This window comes from Oncorhynchus masou, chromosome 33 (assembly GCF_036934945.1).
Source record: "Oncorhynchus masou masou isolate Uvic2021 chromosome 33, UVic_Omas_1.1, whole genome shotgun sequence".
Lineage (NCBI taxonomy): Eukaryota > Metazoa > Chordata > Actinopteri > Salmoniformes > Salmonidae > Oncorhynchus > Oncorhynchus masou.
Genome location: NC_088244.1, coordinates 22,602,042 through 22,608,238, shown reverse-complemented (window position 1 = coordinate 22,608,238; position 6,197 = coordinate 22,602,042). Strand labels below are relative to the sequence as shown.

Genomic DNA, 6,197 nt, shown 5'->3' with positions numbered 1-6,197 from the left:
CTCATCTTTGCAGATCTTCTCCAAGTCATTAAGGTTTCGATGCTGACATTTGGCAACTCAAACCATCAGCTCCCTCCACAGATTTTCTATGGGATTAAGGTCTGGAGACTGGCTAGGCCACTCCAGGACCTTAATGTGCTTCTTCTTGAGCCATTCCTTTGTTGCATTGGCCGTGTGTTTTGGGTCATTGTCATGCTGGAATACCCATCCACGACCCATTTTCAATGCCCTGGCTGAGGGAAGGAGGTTCTCACCCAAGATTTGACGGTACATGGCCCTGTCCATCGTCCCTTTGATGTGGTGAAGTTGTCCTGTCCCCTTAGCAGAAAAACACCCCCAAAGCATAATGTTTCCACCTCCATGTTTGACGGTGGGGATGGTGTTCTTGGGGTCATAGGCAGCATTCCTCCTCCTCCAAACATTGCGAGTTGAGTTGATGCCAAAGAGCTCCATTTTGATCTCATCTGACCACAACACTTTAACCCAGTTGTCCTCTGAATAATTCAGATGTTCATTGGCAAACTTCAGACGGGCATGTATATGTGCTTTCTTGAGCAGGGGGACCTTGTGGGTGCTGCAGGATTTCAATCCTTCACGGCGTAGTGTGTTACCAATTGTTTTCTTGGTGACTATGGTCCCAGCTGTCTTGAGATCATTGACAAGATCCTCCCGTGTAGTTCTGGGCTGATTCCTCACCATTCTCATGATCATTGCAACTCCACGAGGTGAGATATTGCATGGAGCCCCAGGCCGAGGGAGATTGACAGTTCTTTTGTGTTTCTTCCGTTTGCGAATAATCGCACCAACTGTTGTCACCTTCTCACCAGCTGCTTGGCGATGGTCTTGTAGCCCATTCCAGCCTTGTGTAGGTCTACAATCTTGTCCCTGACATCCTTGGAGAGCTCTTTAGTCTTGGCCATGGTGGAGAGTTTGGAATCGGGTTTTTAAAATTGTTATTCTGTCTCTCACTGTTCAAATAAACCTAATGATAGACTGATCATTTCTTTGTCAGTGAGCAAACGTACAAAATCAGCAGGGGATCAAATACTTTATTCCCTCACTGTATCCTCATTGACCTTTTTATGTTTTTCTCTCTATGCACACTCACCGGGCCGTACACACTCACTCCATCTACTCACTCACCGGGCCCTACACACTCACACACTCACTCCATCTTCTGCTCACTCACACATAATAAACACATTCATTTATATTGACTCTACACACACACGCACACCCATTCAAATACAAGCTGCTGCTAATCTGTTGATATTATATCCTGATGCCCGTTCACCTTACCCTTATACATATCTACCTCCATCACTCCAGTATTCCTGCACATTGTAAATATGGTATTGGAATTGACTCTGTATATAGTATGCTTACTTACTTATTGTGTTGTTCATATTTTTTCTTATTTCTCATATGTTTTTTTTATCTAGGATTACAATGTTCCTGATTCTTGCATTGTTTGATTTTGAGTTTGCAATCAAGGCATTTCACGTACATGTGAACATTTGCATGTGACATTAAAACTTGAAACTTGAGTTGGACAATATTCCACAAGCCACAAACAACAGCCTGATGATCACCTCTAAGCAAAGGAGATGTGTCACCTGAGGCAAATGGTGGTCACACCAGATACTGACTGGTTTTCTGATCCACGGCTCTACCTTTTTTGTTTTTACTGTATCTGTGACCAACAATACCTGTTTTCCCAGTCATGTAAAATCCATAGATTAGGGCCAAATGAATTTATTGATTTATTGTAATTGACTGATTTCATTATATGAACTGTAATCTTTAAATTGTTGCATGTTGCGTTTATATTTTTGTTCAGTATAGCCTAACATAGGATGTAGCACCTACCATCGGGAGTCTATGTAAAAAAAAAAACAGGGTAAGAAAACAGTTGAGTAGCCTACCTGCTAAGAGTACTTTGTGTCTGGTGTAGCAGGCCAGTAAATAGGCCTATTTATATGCAACATTTTCTTCAAGATGTATTGTTACAATTTCTATGTATAGGCCTGCTATGTGCTACTTTTACCAGACTAGATTTCTAACTCTTAGTAGGTGTACAATGCCACTACTTGTGCCATAGGTGTGTGCATGACCTTCACAGTGATCAGTAGGGCATCAAAGTAACCAAGAGGCATGTTCATTTCGAGGCCCCTGACCTCCCATTTCAAGGCCCAACAGGGACAGGGAGGGTGATGTAATGAATTGAATTTGAGAAGCTCGTGGAATTTCAACAAATCTGGAATCAACTTTCTTTTTAAACCTCTACGGGATCGGTGTTCCTAAACCGGGACGGTTGTTGCTCAATATGCGATAATGTGACTAGAAAACGTTGTGTATAACAGCCAACTTTCCGGGACATAGACATGTCTTATATGGGCAGAAAGCTTATATTATTGTCAATCTAACTGTATAGTCCAGTTTACAGTAGCTATTACTGAAAGGAAAAATACAGTGCTATTGTTTGAGTATAGTACACAACAACAAAACTTTTATCACGGCAACTGGTTTGATACATTCACCTCTGAAGGTAAATAATGTACTTACATTCAGTAATCTTGCTCTGATTTGTCATCCTGAAGGTCCCAGAGATAAAATGGAGTGTAGGTTTGTTTTAAAAAATACATTTTTATGTTCAAATGTCGGAACTTGGTTCTACAGTTTGACCCCACTGCTGTCTCTGGCTCCACACCTACCCCGCCCGGCCATCTAGATATGTGAAGGTTAGTGTATTTTCTGTAGGGAAGCTAATGATCCATCATGTATGAAATTCCTGGGAGTGTGTCAACTTTATTTTTTTATTACCATAGCAATTTTGTGTGTTCTCTATAGCTATGTACTTAAAAATGCATACATTTACCAAACATTTACCATACATTTGGCAAACTCCTGGCAGACTTGATGCAAAATATTGAGTGAGTGAGGAAATTCTTCACTGGATTAGTCTGAAACTTTGCACACACACTGCTACCATCTTGTGGACAAAATTGAAGTTATACCTAGGATCCTATCTTTTAATGTATGCTCTTTCTCTTGCATTTCAAATATGATGAAAACACATGTTTTTGGTTTGTATTATCTTTTGCCGCGTCTAATTTGTTATATTCTCCTACATTCATTTCACATTTCCAAAAACTATGCATATCATTGCTTCATGTCCTGAGTTCCAGGCAGTTAGATTTGGGTAAGTCATTTTAGGCTAAATTGAAAAAAAGGGTCCGATCCTTAAGAGGTTTTTCAAAGTAGGCTACACTTTTCTGTGAAACTAACAAATTCTGTGAAACTGACACTATCACAGCCTATTGTGAAATAGACACAAATTTAATGGAAATTCATGACAGGCACAAGAAAAATAACTTTCTTGTGTAATACACAATTTCTTCACAACGCATTTCTTTTTACACACGTATCTTTTTTTATAGCATATTTGTGTACATTACACAAATTCCAAATAGTTTTGGCTAACGTTAGCTAGGGTAGCTAGGTGGCTAACATTAGTTAGGCTAGGGGTTACAGTTAGCGTTTAAGGTTAGGGTTAGCTTTAGGGGTTAAGGTTAGGTAACAAGCTAGGTAAGTAGTTGAAGAGTTAAAGTTAGGAGTTAGGTTAAAGGGTTAGAGGAAGGATTAGGGGAAGGGTTAGCTAACATACAAAGTAGTTGCAAAGTAGCTAAGAATGTAAGTAGTTGCAAAGATGCTAATTAGCTAAAACGCTTCATTTGTCAATGATGAGATTTGAACACATAACCTTTGGGACACCCATCCAACCAGCCAACCTCCATCCTATTGTTTATGTCTTAAGTAACCTACTGTCTTTATGTTATTGAAATGCACGGTATACAAAATTGGAGGTCAATTATTTCCTCCCCTAATTCTGTCTATTCCCCAGCTCTAATCCCGGCTTCAGCATGAATTGTGGTGTCTTTGTCTTACCCGGTTCTGACGCTGTTCCTGTCCCGTTCCATGTCTGTGCTAAATTAAATGTTCAACTCTCCGTAGCTGCTTCTCATCTCCAGCGTCGGTTCTTACACCAGTCCTAATTGTTTAAAAATATATATTTTGGCACTCTGATTAAAGCCAACTTATCATCTTGTGATTTCTTTATTCTGTATTAGCTAAAATTATACAGCATTATACAGCATGCAGGCTTTTAGCATAGCCCCTTTTACACACCTGCTGGTTTACCCATGTGTAAATGTAATTCAAATTGCAAAAATAGAAGTGTATAATTTGATTTTTTATCAACTTTTGCATAACGACCATTTAGATGGAATATAATCAATCTATGTTATTAGATTTGTTCAACATATATTGTGCAACCTTTTACTTCATATTATGAGGCGTGTCTTTAACTTGCTTCAAAGTAGCCTATAGCTAAAATCCCACCATAGAAACGTTGAGGCAATTATTTTATAGACTTCCTCACATGCGTTCTCCTGTTCTATTGGTTTTCTTTCAACTTTCTTTAATTGTCTATCAGTCAACAGCCTTATCCTAGTCATATTAACAACCCATGATAGTTGTTTCATCTTTAGATCTTCCCTGTTTCAAAATCTCTAACAGATATTTCTATCTCAGATATTTCCCGTAATTGCATTTTGGAACATTCGCGCATAGGCCTACTGCCATGTGCACATTGCTGTGCTTAAAATGTGAAGAAATAATAGTTTATCAACATTTTAAGCTAAATGTTCTGATCAGTTCCATCAGCCATATTAACAGATGCAGCATATACCACCACTACACTACTTTGATACGCATTTTGGGGTGAGTATTAAGAAGTGAGTATATACACAATGGCCACTGAAAAATAAGTGGGTATATGGCGTTTTACCCATGGACACCTGCTACTACACCTAGGACACCTGCTACTACACCATTGAGAGAAAGCCCCATTGTCCCATTTTTTTAGGGTGGCAGGTAGCGGTTAGCATGGCCAGTAACCGAAAGCTAGCTGGTTTGAATAACCGACTGACAAGGTGAACAGTCTGTTGATGTGCCCTTGAGCAATGCACTTCACCCTAATTTGCACCAGGTGTGCCATACAACTATGGCTGACCCTGTAAAACAACACATTTCATTGCACCAATCTGGAGTATGTGACAATGCAACATTTTCATTTATTTTTTATTTATCCATTATCCTTCACACCGTCACGGGCCACGGCCCTCTTTTCAGAACACCCAAGAGTGATTTACATAATTTGATAGTTCAAATTTACTTATGATAGTGTCAGTGTCACAAAAGTGACAGGGCCATCTCAAAATGGTTGAAGCCAAACTGCCACCGTGCGCGCTGCAGCGTTTATGTTCTGTCATGGTGGTGTGTAGTACTTAGTATTGACCAAAGCGTGTCGCTAGAATTATTTGTATGATGAAAACAGTTTGGATCATATCGATTTTGCATGAAGTTGATAAATTACCATATACAGAATGATGCTTTATAAATATACACTTATGCATAATAAAGGCTTCCAGATCTAATGAAGTTAGTTAAGGTTACGACAGACGAGTTTAGAGAACGTAAGCTTTGTTTGAGAAATGCACGCACTAAAGTGGGGAGAGATGTTAGCTATACCACATAAGCATGTAAATGTGTTGAACGCAGTGGCTCAGTAAAATGCAGACGTAACGCATTTGAATTGAGTTTTTTTCTCCCTTTTTGAGTTAATGACCTTTATTGACAGCTATAAAATAATTCTCCAGGCATAATTCGATTGAATAAAAGTCGTTGAGTATGGGCACTGTACTATAAATATTCGAAAATTAGGAAGTGGGTGTAAATAATTCCCAGCCTGCCTTTCGCGCATACATTTAGGCTATTAAATATATAAATATAATAATTCTTCCAAATTTTGCCATTAAAATTGTGTGATTAATTGAATTTCAAGTTGCGAAGACTGCGATACTCTGACCTTACAGTTTGGGTGATATTGCTATGTAAACCATTATCGGGTTTTATAATACATTGAAATGTGAGGGAGCCGTTTCCTTCGTTTTGTAGTACGCTCTAGTATATTTTCAGATCGCTTAAATCTTTCGCCTTTTTACTAACGATTTCCGTGGAAAGGAACATTGAGTATCAACACATTTTTTAATGTCCGGCTGTATGGTTGCACATTCACTCTTGTGAATTAAAATGATAGTTTGTTGAGGAGGTATATATACATATGTGTTCTAACC

At 38.9% G+C, this 6,197-nt stretch overlaps 1 non-coding gene across 1 annotated transcript; it reads left to right on the top strand.

The window, feature by feature from the left end:
* The first annotated feature begins 6,019 nt into the window (after positions 1-6,019).
* On the top strand, positions 6,020-6,133 carry LOC135528580 (U5 spliceosomal RNA). Its single transcript, XR_010453564.1, has one exon. It is a non-coding gene; the product is annotated as a U5 spliceosomal RNA (small nuclear RNA).
* Positions 6,134-6,197: the final 64 nt, after the last annotated feature.